General features: G+C 44.3%; 1 long non-coding RNA gene across 1 annotated transcript; it reads right to left on the bottom strand.

Annotated features, from left to right (window-relative positions):
- Positions 1–2523: 2523 nt before the first annotated feature.
- Positions 2524–15058, bottom strand: LOC128897297 (uncharacterized). Its single transcript, XR_008462303.1, has 3 exons — positions 14939–15058; positions 14328–14426; positions 2524–2658 (listed from the first exon to the last, which is right to left on the bottom strand). It is a non-coding gene; the product is annotated as an uncharacterized LOC128897297 (long non-coding RNA).
- Between the last annotated feature and the right edge of the window lie 728 nt (positions 15059–15786).

The following is a 15786-nucleotide window of genomic DNA, read 5'->3' as shown; positions in this document are numbered from 1 at the left end:
CACAGCAGCACCACTGGCAGCTCTGCAGCAACATGCCAGCAGTTCAGCTCCAGAGTATGCCCCGAAAGATTGCCAATCCTTTGTTGACCCCGTCAATTTTCAGTACTTGCCCCACTCTTCTTAATCAAAATCACTTCAAAGACCCAAACCAGATTGATTCACATGTGAACACTACCCAAACTGTCTTCCAAGGGGGAAAATACTTGTCTTATGTTCCTTTGAACCCACTGTTGCCCGTTTGCTTGTATTTACTTTGCATGGCCTATGGCTGAACCATGGAAATTAGAAAACAAACTCCTATTCAGCAAGTCATGTCAAAGGTGACCGCCATGCCAGAGAGTCGACTGTGGGACAAACACTCGCCTGATCAGAGGCCTCTTCTGCAGTGCTGCTGTCTCCACAGTTACATACCTGTCTGCAGAAGCCTTTAGTTTATCTTGTCTATGCTGGAAGTCCTAGACGATGCCATCAATCTGAGAGATGAGAGGGATGCTCCTTTGACACTTGCACAATAGCAGCAGTGAGGGAGAAAGGGAATCAGCTCCCCTGTGAACCGCCTGCCTTTGAACTGTGTGGGGCACATCGGTGAGGTCGCCATCTTCACATCCAGGTCTTGCGAACTGAAGGGTAGAGTGGGAGAGGGCACCTCAGGCCTCTGCGGGGGCACGGGAAGCTGCAAGTGCCACAAGGCACCCTGAAAACACCAACTGGCTCCTAAGTCTCTAGCCACATGATCTAGTGGGGCTGGCTGGAGCAGAGGGTGCAAACCTCCCATTGGCACAGTGAGACGATGGAACTTAAAACCTGCATCCCTAAACCTGCACTTTCAGAGGCTGGTTAGGAACTCACATTCACTGCCAAGAGCAACTGAGTGGCAGCAGTAGCAATCACAGACCCAAGTAACAGCCTGCACCCCTTTGGGCTCTGACCTTGAGCTCCTCAGAATGGGATGAGCATCTTGGCAGCACTGCAAATAGCTAGACAACTTTGCTCTCCTTGATGAGATTTGCTAAGTACCTACTGGCCTTGGGAAACAAATCCCCGTGCTTTGGTATAGTGGCTTCATGTAGAGCCTGTCTACCAGAGCTCCAAGACAGAAAAACAGTACAAATACTTGCACTTTATCACAGAGCTCTCTAAGCCAATTCCAACGTTTTATTTGTGTGTCTTTAGTGATCAAGTGTTTTCTGAACCTTTTGGCAAGACCAAAAGACTACAGCAGTACAGCTTATCACCAAATAGTATTTCTTGGGATTTCTTTATTTTCCTTACTCTTTTAAGGCACCTGAAAGTGCTTTGGAAGTATTACAAGGCCATAAATGGGAACAAGATGATTTTCCAGCTAGCAAGCTACTGCAGAGTCAGAGTGAGAGTTGAAGGAAATAATGTTGTGTGGTTAAGCATAATCCCCAAACACATCTGAGCATTTCAGTGTACTTTAAACCAAGATTTTGTATTCATGCCTCCTTACCACTGCAATGGTGAAAGCTCTGTCTCCTTCAGCTTGCTAATCTCTCAGCTCACTGCAGCTTGGCTGTAATTCAATAAACTTCACCCAGCTCAGTCAACCATCTTTCCCTGGTGAGTAGCAGCTGGGACTGCTGCAAAAATGGAGACCATGGTCACCATGTGGTCAGGGAGTATGGTATAGCATCCAGTGCCTCAGTCCAGTGAAGCCAATATAAGAACATGGAGTAAAATGCTAAACAATAATCAAAAGGCTGTCACAAACTACTTTATCTCAATACAGGTCAAAGAGTAATCTGAACAGTAGGAGATATTTACATGTGAAAATGCAGAAAGCGGGTTTGGAAGCCCAGCTCACCTGTTATAGAGGAGTATATTTGGCTTGATATTAAACAGAACTGGCCCCACTACTGAGCCCTGAGGAACACCACCATGACCAGAAAAAGAATTTTCAGAAAGGGTAGATCTTTTAAATTTGATTATTGTTTTTGTTTCATTCTGGAACAGGACAGAGTTGGTGCCACGATGACTCTGCAGGCTTTCCTCCACAGAGCACAGACCTGTTTTTAGAGAACTGCATCACATTCCCTCATATGCAAAAGCCTGAAGAGTAGCCACTTGCCTAGTGCTGGCATACTTTGCTTTACAAAAAATCTGTTAGCTTTTCTCTGGTCCCACAGACAGGCTTTGCACTGATGGACTTAGAACACCAGACATTTGCAATGAGACTAGGAACGTTAACAAGGGGTTGCATGTGCCCACTGGCTGCTACACTGCACTCCCTAGGAGTCTCCCAAAGGTACAGAAACCCAGCCTAAGTCTAGGGTTTCTACATATAAAGTGCATGTGTTTGGAGGTACAGTCATTCATTTCCTAACTGACAGATCTCTAGGATTTCTACACAAATGTGAGAATGTCAGTGTTCCTAGTAGAATCTCTTCATGAATTAGGAAGCAGTCCAGGTAGAGACAGTCCTCCTTGCTTTGATGGTTTCAGATAGCACTGCTGCTTATGGATGTTGCCACACAGCCCAGCCATAATTCTTTAAAGTTCAAAGTTGTGATGAAATAGTGAGAAAAGAGAACAGGGTCTCAAGCGTTGTCCCTTGGATCAGCAGCTCAGAGATATTCCATCCTCTGAAGTGTGCTGATTACTCAATTCAGAACCTGTGAGTCACATCTGTAATGACAGCTAGAGAAAGACAAATGCATGTCAGACTGACAGCTCCTATTGCCATTTTGCTTGCCTGCTGATGGACAGAGAGGTGAATGGCTTACTTCAGACAAGCAGCCCAGAGGTGATCTTGCAGCAGGCACTTGACCTCTGGCCTCTGGCTTGACATGACAGCCAACAAGACTAGATGCAATGCAACACTGCATAGCTCCTTTACATGTTGAGGCTGAAAGGAGGTAGAATTATCCATTTCCTCCCTACCCTGCCCTACTCCCCCATTTCTGTCACTTTAAGTCTCTTGTTTCTCTGCTGTTCTGCCACCATGAAAGTGTTACTGAGGCCAGAATGAAAACTGCTTCTGGGGCTCTCTTTCCTGGTTTAGGGGCATAGCCCCCTCCCTGATAGTAGCCTGCAGCCAGGTCCCTCTTCCCTAAACATTCAGGTAATTTCCTGAATCTGAGCCTCGCAAAGCAGCATTCAGCCACATAAAAACCTCTCACATCCCCCTTCCCTCCAGGGGCCCCAGCGTGATAGCGCAGCGCTTCACAACCACGCGAGTCTGCCTCTCCGTCACTGGGAATACTCAGCCCGTGTACGTGCTCCAGCATTTTACAAATTGTAGAGTTTCATCACTGGGCTGTGTTTAGCTCAGGGAGTGCAAATAAGTTCCTCGAGACCCATCATATGGTTAGTGTGAGCCAATGAGCAGGCTCGCAGAGGGCACCACTTGCCAAAAGAGCAGATGTGTCCGAAGCCTGTACCAGTTAATTTTGTGACCTGCTGAAATCACTGTGAGATTTATACTGCTAATTACTGACTTTGTTTCTGGTTTAATCATCCTTTCCTTCACCTTTCTGTAGAGCCAAGAAGGGAAAAACCACTGATAAACATCTTGTCTTCCACAGGATATTGTTTTAAATACATAAATACATGAAATAAAAAGAGGTGGGACAATTTGGGAAATAAAAATGGTTTCAAAGAAAACATTTTAACTAAAGCTTTTAATTCACCAGTGAGACATATCTTTATTTCATTTCCCAGCCAGAATCCTTCATGCAGTGACAGTAAAATGATTTAAAAATACTTTCTTTTCTGTTATGGACATGAAAGAAGGAGATGCAATAGACTGAAATTTCTCATAAATGCCCAGGAAAATGAGTGGCAGGAATGAGACTACATGAAAATACACTAAAACCTTAATTCTGTAGAGTTTTACTCCTCTTCATAAATACATTTATCATATAAATTCACTGAACCTTGTGTGACTACACACATGCATAAAATCACCAGTGCTCAGGGGAAGTGCTCACCTACTCTGATTTTCTGTCTGAATGGCACTTTCCAAGATTTGCTCTGGCTTTATGTGCTTCTCTCCCCCACACAGCTCTGATGCTGAGATCCCTTGTTTTCCATCATTGTCAGCACTAGGCACACCATGCAAACACAGGAGCAAAAAGGTCTGACTGTGAACAGTGGAATAGTAGACAGAAGAGAAATTCTGTGCCTTATTTCTTTGCATAGCAAATCTAGCTTTGAAACTGATTCTTCCTAAAGCCTTGGGCAAATTACTCCAATCTCTTTCTACCCCACAGAAGGGGCAGCAGTTCTTGCAGAGGTGCTCAGCAGTCTGGTAATGCCAAAAAGCTGCCACAGCCATCATGGAACAAAGCCCCTCAGTGCTCATGTTCTTTCCTTCAGGAGATGTTTGTTTGCTGGAAAGACCTGGTAGTGGGTGTATTTTGACCTTCTCACTGCAAGTTCTGCAGGTCAGAGAGCAAATGAAGAAACCAAAGGCAGTGTGCCACATCCCTCTGCAAGTTTTACTTCAGCATCTTCATCACTTGGTGCACTGAGTTTTTCAATGTCTCCAGGCCCTAAGGCAGCACCACTTCTAGTGTGTTAGGATGAAGAAGTCAGGATGTGGACCTCCAGTTTCAGTTTCTTCCCAAGAAACATTAGGTGCCTTGCCTCTCCCTCCTATCATTTCTCTTCACTCTGACTTTCTGGGCTTGCTTGTGCCTTAGTGTGGGAAAACAAATCTATAAGAAAAGTTTAGCCTAGGCACTTAACGGTCCTTCCTGGGCATTCAAATCCTCGCTAGCTGGTGACCTCGGTGTTAATATGCAAGTGGTACTGAAGTACTGAAGCAGTCAGTCTTGGTTGTCTCTCGGAGCTGTTTACAGCTCCTACCGTCTCTCCCAGAGGCGTCCCTGCAGTTAACCAAGGCACAGAGCACTCAGGTCCCACACCAAACCAAACCAGCACTGCCAACATCAGCACTCGGCACAAATGGTGTCCCCAATCCGGGAAAATTTGTTGTCAGGGACTTAACTCTGTATGAAAGGAATGTTGTTTCATTTCAGAACCAGAGATTTCCGACAAGACAGAGCATGAGCTTTCTGAAAGGCGAGAGCTTTTTGTTTTTTTCTCACAAACATGCTCAGACATAGCTTTCCTTTCAGCTAATTAAGCTGTTTTAAAGCAAACTGGTCAAACAGTGACATCGTGGTGGGGAGCCTTGGAATCAATTGCATGATATAGAAGGCAGGACATTTAAAGGGTGACTTCTGCCATTGTTTCCCCTGGCTGAATCTTTTCTACTTGGTCAATGCTGCCAGAGTGACCCTATACAATTGGGAGAATTCAAAGCCACTGACCTCAAGAGATGCCATTAAGAAGGCAACTGCAGAATAAGATTTCATGGTTGGGAGCCAAATTTACCTTCTCCTTCCATGTCTTGATGCTTACAATATTTTATATGTATGTTTTCTTCCTGTCATTAGCATATTGCTAAAACAGCTAAATAAAAAGAGAAGGCAGATGTAAAGCAGCATTTGCAACAATTGGATCTTGACTGTGCAGCAGAGCTGCACCATTTAAGGTGAAAGCTAGATCTACAGCATTATGGTGGTTCCTTCAGCTTCATGACAATGAATGATTGGTAGGAGTAAGCTCCACTTTGCTAGCACAGAGGATGGACTCTGCCTGACATATATTTTGTTAAACAGAGTATGACATCCATTGTTTTTCTAAACTGCTGGATATAAAATTGGTGAGTTCCAACATCTGCCAAATGACCATACAGTTTCCCATGTGCAAAGAATAGACAAATTTGAAATGTTCTGTTAATAAGCAGAAGCGATGGCAAAAATGGGTTCTGTACTGTTTTCTTTCTGAGGACATCAGGGAGGCCATTCAGACAGGCAGCCAACACACAAAGAGACCTTGGGAAACCGGCAAACAAGGGAGTCGCTGCTTCAGCCCAGTGCAAAGCCACACCAAACATAATGGCAGCAACTAGGGAAGGTTTCCTGCACCACTACAGAGGTGCTCCATCCAGATGTTTTCAGCACCCCCAAAGGAAGCTGAGGCTGTGCCAAGCTTCACAGCATCAGTCTGCTTTTCCACAAAGACCTCAGACCGGGTAGGTTTGCCCATGTGCTCGGGATGCACAGATAAAATGGAGGTGGTGCAGGACCATGGTGCAGTATGTGATGAACAACACTTATATGCCTATTTCTTCTCCTTGAGAATTTAACTGAAGCCCAGCCAGCCCCCTTGGACTTGCCCTACACCATTGCCTTCCTGCACATACACCTTGTCACTGTGTGGAGATCCTGCATCCTCTTGGGCAGAAGGTCTCCTGAAGGATCAGAGTGATCTGTCACCTCACCACAACACATGAGAGCAGTGCTCCTTCCTGAATCAGGGTGCTCAGGACAAGGTTGTCCTGCTCCCTGTAAATTTAATCAAGGCATCTCTGTGGACATGGGGCTGTCTTGCACCTGCAACCCATGCACATTATTTTAGAGGGTGCAAGGGGAATTTCTTTTAAACAGGATTATGCAGCTAAACATCTTCAGGTAACATCGTGGGGCAACACAACCCACATGGAAACATAATGTGGTGGCTTGCTTTGCACCACAACTGCTCCCAACCCAGCTGAGTGGTAGGGCAAATGTCTCTGCCCAGAGAACCCTCTGCAGCAGGTCACTGCTCTGGTGGGTCAGACTGGCCTGTCCAAACAACAGGGCTACAACCATGGCAGCAGCAGAGTCAGAGGATGGTGCATCATACTGCTGCATCATACAGAGTCAGTGCCCTGTGCACGCCACAGCCTCATGGAAAGACACTGAAGGTGGATTTAAGCCACGGGGATGGCCAGAGGAGCTCTTCCACGGGAGCATATCATCCCTGTGCCACCCCTTTCCCCACCTGTGCGCGCATGTGTGCTGGCATTTGTGAACACCCTGCCCCTCTCCCTGACACCAAGCCTCAGTGGCCACTGCTCCTGTTCCCGTGATGTCGCATGTTCAACGTGATGACTTGCTCTATAGAAGCCATGTGTTGTCATAATGTAACATCATTAAACAAAGTGTTTAGAGCAGTTTTCGCAGAGCCAGAACATGAACAACAAAACCCGCCAATTACAGTGTCATTTTGTGTAGTTGTTAAGGTTTCAAATGTCTCCAACTTTCTCTGGTAGGCCATATTGAGCATGTCACAGCGAACATCTGAGATAACGATTTGCTGGGCAATGTGTAATTCTCCCCTTTTTTTTTAAAATTTATTTTTTATTTTTTATTTAATATCCAGGAAGAAAGAGTTCTTTATAATAATTTGGCTCAAATGTCTACACACATTGCTCCAGCGTCTGTAGCAGCATGTGTTTCTAGGATTGTTCTGGAAGAGAAAATGCAGAAACAGCAGGGAGCAGAAGATAAACAGGCAATTCGTGACTCATTAAAACAAGCATTGGTAGCCAACATTGTGGAGTGTGTGAAGGCCCCAGATCCAACTCGCCTATAAACTTTTTTTACCAGCTGGACTTAGCATCTGTCAGAGTTTGGAAGGAGAGATAATCTGGTACAAATGATTTCAGTGTGTCGCATTTATTAACCTGCCACCTTACATAACGCTGCTGATTGGGAACTGGGGGACCAGCTTGAGCAGTGACACAGCTTATTGTCCAAACGGTGTGACTTTGCTGTTAAAGATGCTGTCTTCCCTCTCTCTTTTTAAATTATAATGAAGACAACGGAGCAACTGCAAAAGGGATAACGAAGCGAACTTACAAAGCGGCACCGTTTTGAGGAAAGTGTAACTATCAAGTTGCTATCCTCAGCAGATCTTTTCTACTTTGCTTTATTATTTTTTTCCCCAGACCCCAATTTAGTCCACATGCTCAGAAAACATTTTAGCCTGCTTGTCACAGGGGCTGGGATACACATCTCTGAGTAAAATAAATGCCCTATCTCACTGCCCGGACTACCACCCGCCGAGTGCCATGTTATTTACTGCCTGAACAGTTCCAGGAGCGGGAAGCATCGCGGATGTCATGGCAGGCTCAACTCCCCACATAAAAATGAACGTGCTATTTTTTCAGAGCATTTTAGAGAATTTCAAATATGTTCTCCCTTTTTAATGCAGTTTCTCTCATTAAGGGCCTGATCCTCCTCTAATTAGCGTAGATGGAAAAATTCCTGTGGGTTCCAAAAGGGGAGAAGGAAGGTTCCTGACGCTCTGCAGGAACTGCTGGTTCGGCAAGAGGGGAAAAATAAATATTGAAAAATATATACATTTATCTGAGTTTGGGTTCAGCTTTTTCCAGTTCACTGAACACTTACCAGGGACTCCTTGACAAACAGAAAACCACAAAGTGATATTTTGCTTCTTTTCCCGATTAGATGCCATGAATTCCAAATTAATAGAGATGTTTACTTCCTAATACAAAATTTACACGTATCCGCTTATAAAATATGAATATGCCTGTTTCTTGTTGCAAAATACAGTGTTGCAATTTCAAAAGCAAAAACTGCAGAGGCTTTGGGAGAAAAAAAATAACATTCAGGTTTCAGAATACCTCACATTTCACTTCGGTTAGCCTATTATTTGTAGTTTTGAAACTTTATTGGTCCCTGATCTAATCTTTTCTGAGTATGAAAACATTAACATATGGTTTAACACAGCACAGGGCTGGAAAGTCCATATCCCAAATGCACATTGTATGCAGGGTGACATTCACACTAAATATCATCCCACAGGGTCTGTACTCCATTTTACCTGGGATTGGAGAGCCATGAAATCTCTGGAAAAGTTGTTCATGAGTCTGAACCAAATGGCGTGCAGTGTACTGAGATACTAGCAGCGTGTGCTGCTGCCAAAGGTTGTGGCTCAAATGTCTCTCTAAGTAACATTAAAAATCTGCTGCTTCATGCCTATGAATTTCAATATTTATAGCGTTCAATAAAATGGTCCACTGTCAGAGAGAGATGTGCCACTGTGCGCTCTCTGAGCAGATGGGCTGCAATATGGCACATTTACATGGACCAGCTGTGGAGTGCAGAAATGAATGCTGGTCAGAGGCAGGCTGGAGGCACCACATCTGGAATGCAAACAGACCTGCCTCTGCAGCTACCGGGACCTTTTCTGAACAGGATGAGCTCTGATTTAGGGCCTCTCACCAGTGTACCTTAAACTGCATCAAGAGTCCTCATTAACACAAGAGACTACAGTGAGGTTTAGGGCCTGGAGCTTCTCTGCTGGGCATCTGTTAAAGCCCAATGATGGCACTCTGTAGCCTGGCATAGAGGCGCCCCAGGGAGACATTCTCTCATGTACTGTGTTACAGTTTAAATTTAGTTTCTGGGTTTTTCTTTCTATTTTTTTTTAAATACCCCCCTCTGTAATGTTGTACACTGGATGCCTTTCCGTGCAAGTGGCAAACAAGGCTTCTCTCATCCTCCCCTTCCCCTCTGGGCAACTGAGGAGTCTGCTAATACTCAGAAACTTAATTGAGTTTATTATTTGATGCAGAAAACAGCAAATACTCTATCACTGCATATAAAGAATAAAGTGTACTTCTGCTTTGTTTCTGGAGTAAAAAGGAATTTTCAAACCTTTAGATCATAATTTCTAGGCAAAAAAGGCTAGTGGCCACTTCTATATAAACCATTTTGCACTGCATTTGGGCAAAATCCCAGAGCCTCTGAAGTCAATGGCAGAATTCCCACTGATTTCCAGTAGAGATAGGATTTTGCTCAATTAGAATAAATAGACCTTAAAGTGGGTATAAAAAATAATTTACTCACATATTAAGGTCCCTCTGTGCTCTCAGAGTGGTCTAATGCATCCTTAGTGTATATAAAAATCACGTTTGAATCAAAAGGACAGAGTGAACATATATCTTTGATTCAGCACAAAAATAATCAAACCCAGTTGAATATATCTGATACTGCAAAACAGACCTTCCCTTTTTTCTAGACCAGTGTATTTCAGCACCACGTTTTACTTTCATGGAAGCAGTAAGTATGTGCTGGGGAGGAGAGTACAGGCGTGAAAGGAAAACTCCTTTTTAAAATCCAATGTTTTCTGTCATTTCAGCTTTCTCTGAGCTAATATCGCAGATGATACCAGACAAAGTGCAGTGCCTGCTGCATGGCATCTCCCCACTTACCTGGCTTTGGAGTATAAGTGAAAGAGTTTCACACATCCCTGAGGTTGAACATGCAAAACTATGGAGAAGAATTGATGCTTTTCTCCTAAGGAGCTTTCTACCCCTCCTCTCCTCCTCCTCTCACCTCCCACCTTTGCACTCCAGCCATTCACAGGTTTTAGAGCATTTTTAAAGGCTTGGATGGTTTTAATGAATAGACACACAAAGGGGGGGAATAAACTGCACAGTTTATGATTGCTTCTGTCATCTTGCTAAAGGAAGGCATGACAAGGGCTAACACAAGTATGGCTTCCAAGGGAGCATTGCTAAGTATCTACCTTATATTTTTCATCATTCCTTGGCATCTGTGACGCAGCAAAGTCCATATATTCTCAGGAAATCCATCACCAGCACATACACAGCAAGGATTTTGTGGCGTTGATTATCGAAGTGAAAACAGATACACAATTCTGCCCTCAGGGAAGTTAATGGTAGAGCTACCTTTGAGTGTTGGGGGCGCTGCAGCCTGGACCTGTTCTTAGCTCTTCAGTTAATAATTTAGAGGATGTCTGAAATCAAACATCCAGCATACTTCAAAGCTGTGCAAGGCACAGCATATTGCATGTTGGCAATAATATCCCAAATCTGATTAGGGCTGAACAGCTCTATCCTCATGGGGCAGTTTCCAGGGACTCTCCCTCCACACAGGAGATGTGCTGCAATGCTTCCCCACTTTGCTCTGCCAGGGAACAAAACACAAATTACATGGCAGGGTGGAGGGCACTGTTTGAAAAGCAGAGGATTAGGATGCCAGCCCAGAAAAAGAGAGCCCCTGCTCAGCTGCTAGTGAAAGCTGGGGGTGAATGAGGGTGTAGTGTGCACACATACATTGCAACCATTAAGGATGCTGTGACAGGCATGGAATCAGCTAAAAATCCTAAGGGAATCTTCCAGTGACCTCAGCAATAAGGGAACCTGAGACTCAGCCCTGTAGCTAGCTGGTAGTGTAGGCATAGCCCTAGTCTCTCTGTCTGTGAGCCACAAAGAAAAGTCCTACACCATCACAGGGAAGGAGAAATATACAGAGGGTTGTGAGGTGCCCCAGGACTGTGACCACAGAGCCATATTCACACCAAAAATATATGGAGGGCATGATGCCCTTTGGAACTGATGGCTACCTCCTAATCAAGGAAAGCTTAGGTAATTCCAATCTGAAGAAAGGCTCACAACACCTGTGTTTTTGTAGCCTCCCAGACCTGATAAGGGCAATTTTAATCCAGATTTATAGGCAGGACCTTCCTCCTCTGCCAGCCAAAATCGTGGGACTCACCCGAGTGGTCGGAGCCCTCAGGCCTACTGAGTGTGGCTGAGCAGCTTCCAGCTGATACAAGTTACAGCACTTGGAGACACTGTCTCTTGCTGTCTGGGCTGGAAGGCAGCAGACAGAGCCGTTACCATCACAAATCATTCCGACATTGGGTGTCCATCAGGCAAGCACTGTTCCAGTGTGGGGCTGTCTGGCACAACATGTGCCTGTCATGGACTGCTGCACAGGCGAGTTTTCCCATCTTGTAAGAGATATTTTGACCATATCCTTCCTGACAAGAAACAAATCTATTTAAGACCTTACTGTACTGCACACAAGTATATTTGGCTTCTAGTATTTCTTTTTCTTTTCCTCTCAATGCAGAAGCAGCTCAGGGAACTCCTAAGTTTATTATAATTGCTGTAGGGAGTTTTAAAAGGACTCAGACCTCAGAGTCTATTTGACCTTATCTATTCTTTGCCAGTAGTGGTATTTGATTGCTCAGTAATGAACACTATAATCCTGGGTGACTGCACAGTAAAGAAAGATTATTTTTTTTTTGCTCTGAACAAATTACACACAGTGGAAAAACACAAGTGTTACGGAGTTACTGACACATCTCGGATGCTCTTGCTCACCCCCAAGACTTGCTGAGTCCCAGCTCCAGGCTAAATTTAGAGCAGCCTGTGGGCTAATCTAATTTACACTGTTCTGGCAATGGTCACCAAAGGGGCTTCTGCCAGCTGATGATGGGGTGGATCAGATGAAATTGAGGGCTATATCCAGCCTCAGACAGGTTCCCCACCTGACAGTAGCACTTGAGTATTAAGTACTCCTTTTACATAGCAAACAGTCTGATTTTATAGAAAGATCTCCTAGCACTCTACCCCAACTCATAGTGCAAAACCAGTGCAGCCCAGGGGAAGGAAGTGGGATTCTGTGCAGCCAAGAGAGCTGTTGAGCAAAGGTGGCTTGGACAAATTTTTTTTGGTAGTACTGGTGGAAATATGCCAACCCCTGTGAAATAAGCCTGACTTGCACATTCCTTCATAGCTTGCATAGGAAAATGAAATTTTGTCATTATTGTTACAGACAGAGTACACCTCACCTGGAAACCAGTGCAAAGCAAGTGCAGAATTCTTTTCCTTTGTGCCAAGTGCTTTCTGATGGGAAGGAAAAGAGATACCATGGTGCACCTCAGTGTCTGTTGCAAGTGGAGGAGCATTGAAAAAACTGTCTGCAGACAATTAAACCAAATTTGCTGCACTAGTGTCTGCACTCCCATTTTTTGTGCAAACATTAGGAATCAAGTTGCTACTTGGTAATGCAAAATTATCACAACATACAGACTGAATCAAGATTCCAAGGAAGGCAAGCATATGCTGTCCAGGAAATCCTAAAACTCTTTATAGTGTTTAACAGCAATGGGGGGTAGGGGGGAAACAAACCACAAATCCAATCCTGTAGTAGTTTGTTCTGGAAGCATCACAACATGATGTTTTTAAAACCAGTCAGGCTCCTTTGTGCTCTAAGCAGCTGCCAGACTGTTTCATCCCCTCTTTTAACAGTGGGAAGTTTTTCAGCCACAGGATAGTGTAGTGCTGGATGTGGGGGCATGCTTGAGGGGGTCAGGACTTTGCTGACAGCTCAGGCCATGCTGCTGCAAAGCCATGCGTCCTCAGAGGAGCTGTGGATTGCCACTGCCCATGGAGATCTGCAGCACAATGTACCCTCTTTGGGTGTCAGAGCTGATGTTTAAGCTAGCAGAAAGGCAGCTGGCAGGGAGAAGTCACCCAGGACAGGGGGCCAAAGCAGTTTAGGTCCTCTGGATTACCTACCCTTTAGGTAAGTCGGCTTTCCAGTGTGGAGTGGAGCATCTCAGGGATACACTTGGACACGGCCAGCCCCAGCAGGAGTTCCACTCCACCAGCACCACTCAGCACAGTAGCCAGTCCCCGCTGCACCACATCCCATGCTGGCACACAGACACTGTGTGCACGCATTGGAAAGGTGCCTGCCAAGTCAAGATTAGTACCCAAGCAAGAAATATCTTTCTGTAGCACTCACAACCACCACAGCCCACAGAAGCACCACAAAGGTGCCCACCCAGGGCAGCAAAACTGCTGTTAACCCATGCCCTTTGAACTGCTTTAGCAGGAATGTGGCCACAGCATGCACAGCACCCAATGTCTCACCCCACGATGACACAGCCCTCTGTGCCTGCGTGTCCGTGGGGCATTTCTCACCCTTCTCCTTTGTCTGCAGCGTTGGGATGTTGCTTCCCCTGAAATCAGGGGCCAGAGCAAGGCATCAACAATAGTCTGACGCCGTTTTCATTTTGCAGTTGGCTGCATAATCTGAATAGAGCTGAGAGCACTGTGGGGACAATGAGAAAAAATTCATTTCTAAAAAGATATGGCAGTGTCAGGAGTGTAGGGTAGAAAACCTGTCTGGGTAGTGGTCTGCTGGGAGGTGGGGGCATGTGGCATTCCCCTCTGCCTAACAAGTTAAGCCTTTCATAAGCATGGTACAGGACTTTAAAACTTAAAATCCAACTACAGGGCTCCCGAAGTGCAGCTGGGCCCCCTGGTTTCTAAAGTGATTCTTTGGTACCTCTACTCTTCACCTCCACATTTGTTTCCTCCCTCTCAGCTTCCAGGGCAACCCTTCTGCTGTGTCACAGAAAAAAATCCAGTAGTAACAAATCTTGCTGCAGGTAACTCTCTGCAGAAGAGGTGAGAAACAGACCAGAGCCCCAACGCTGCAGTGTTTCACACACCATCAGCAGGGCCCTCTGGGTTTGCAAATTTGTACCAGTTTCTGGATTTATCTTACAGCTGGAAATGAATAATATAACACAATAAATACTCACTGGGGAAAATCCAAACAGACCATCATTCACATGCTACATTTTTTCCTAGCATCTAGGATCATGCTACTACTTACCGGCCAGAAAGACTTTTCATAGCAGTAAAACTGTCTCACACTGGCAAAAGGAGAAAGGGGGTAGAAGGCATAGAGGATATTTGCATTTAACTTCATCTCCTGGAGACAGAACATTAAAATGATATTGGGTAACTTAGTCATAGAGAAGAATAGCAGAGCCATAGGCCTTTTTTTCTTTGCCTTTTTTTTAAAAGATGTAACTCTTTTAAGAGTCCCCTTAAGAGTGCTCAGTAGGGTGTGTCAATATTGCTCCCCATGGAAATCATATGGTTTGCCTATGCAGACAGTGAATTGTTTTGTGGCTGTGAAATATTGTGTGTTGCCTTGTGAGCAGTGGAGCCAGTGGCTCGAGGAACCGTTGTTGAGACTGACAGTTACATTGTGCCACTGAATAGTGAAACGGCAGAATCAAAAACTCAAGTGGACCCAGACAGAATGTCCTGACCTTTAAGTAAAAGGCTGATTGGATATGGTGGGAGCTCCCCTTCATCTTCCACCATAATCCATTACACCTTTCTTGGCAAATCCTCGTAACTCATGTAGCTGCACAGATACATTTCCCATAGAATTTTTTTTCATGCTTATCGCTAAATTTATCTCTTATAACTTACTTGCCTTTGTATGATCCAGTTGTGACATGAACTGTCAGCTCCCTATGTTGAAGCATTCATAGTGTTCTGTCTAAGAAGTAATTCTGCACCTTGCAGTGTGAAAGCCCAGTAGTAATAAATTTGTAGGGACTTGGTCAGAAGGAGACTTTCTGCAGCACAGAAATAAACACACACAAAGATATTATGTAATGACCTGCAGTGGAAAAAGAATAGACCCCAGCCACATGAAAGCTGTGAACTTTACTACACTAGGTCTGTATTTTAAATTTGCTTGAACAAGACAGTGAACTGTTTGGGACAGACACATTTTATGCGCCTGTAATGTGCCATGGAAAGTACCTTATAAGTAGGAAAGAAAACAATATTGGCAATATCAATGTTGGCTGCAAACTCTGCATTAGAGAAGACCAAGGTTACATAAATGAGAACAAAATTGTGCTCTTTCAATCTTTGTTTTAAATTCTGGAATTGATTTTGGCTGGTGTCAATAGTTTACTTAATTGCTAAATGCATAGGAAAGGAAAGACACTGAGTACTTTTTAACAGAATATTGCCAGCATGTGCAGGAAAATTAATTTATGTCTTTATATACATTGCCTTGATCCTGGAAGCCAGAACTAATATGGTTTGTGTCCAGCACTCATTTTAGTGATGACAGGGTAAACTCTATATTCTATAACCCCATGTCCAACTGAATTTTTCCCTTAGAAACACAGGAACTTGTGGACACCTTTTTAATTTTTTTTCAAAGAAAAAGGAAAAGGAAAAGAAAAAGAGAAAGAAAAAGAGAAAAAGAAAAGAAAAAGAAAAGAGAAAGAAAAGGAAAAGAGAAAGAAAAGGAAAAAGAA

The sequence above is a fragment of the Dryobates pubescens genome, chromosome 6, assembly GCF_014839835.1.
Source record: "Dryobates pubescens isolate bDryPub1 chromosome 6, bDryPub1.pri, whole genome shotgun sequence".
Taxonomy (NCBI): Eukaryota; Metazoa; Chordata; class Aves; order Piciformes; family Picidae; genus Dryobates; species Dryobates pubescens.
The sequence above is the reverse complement of the archived record's forward strand: the minus strand, read 5'-3'. Positions and strand labels throughout refer to the sequence as shown.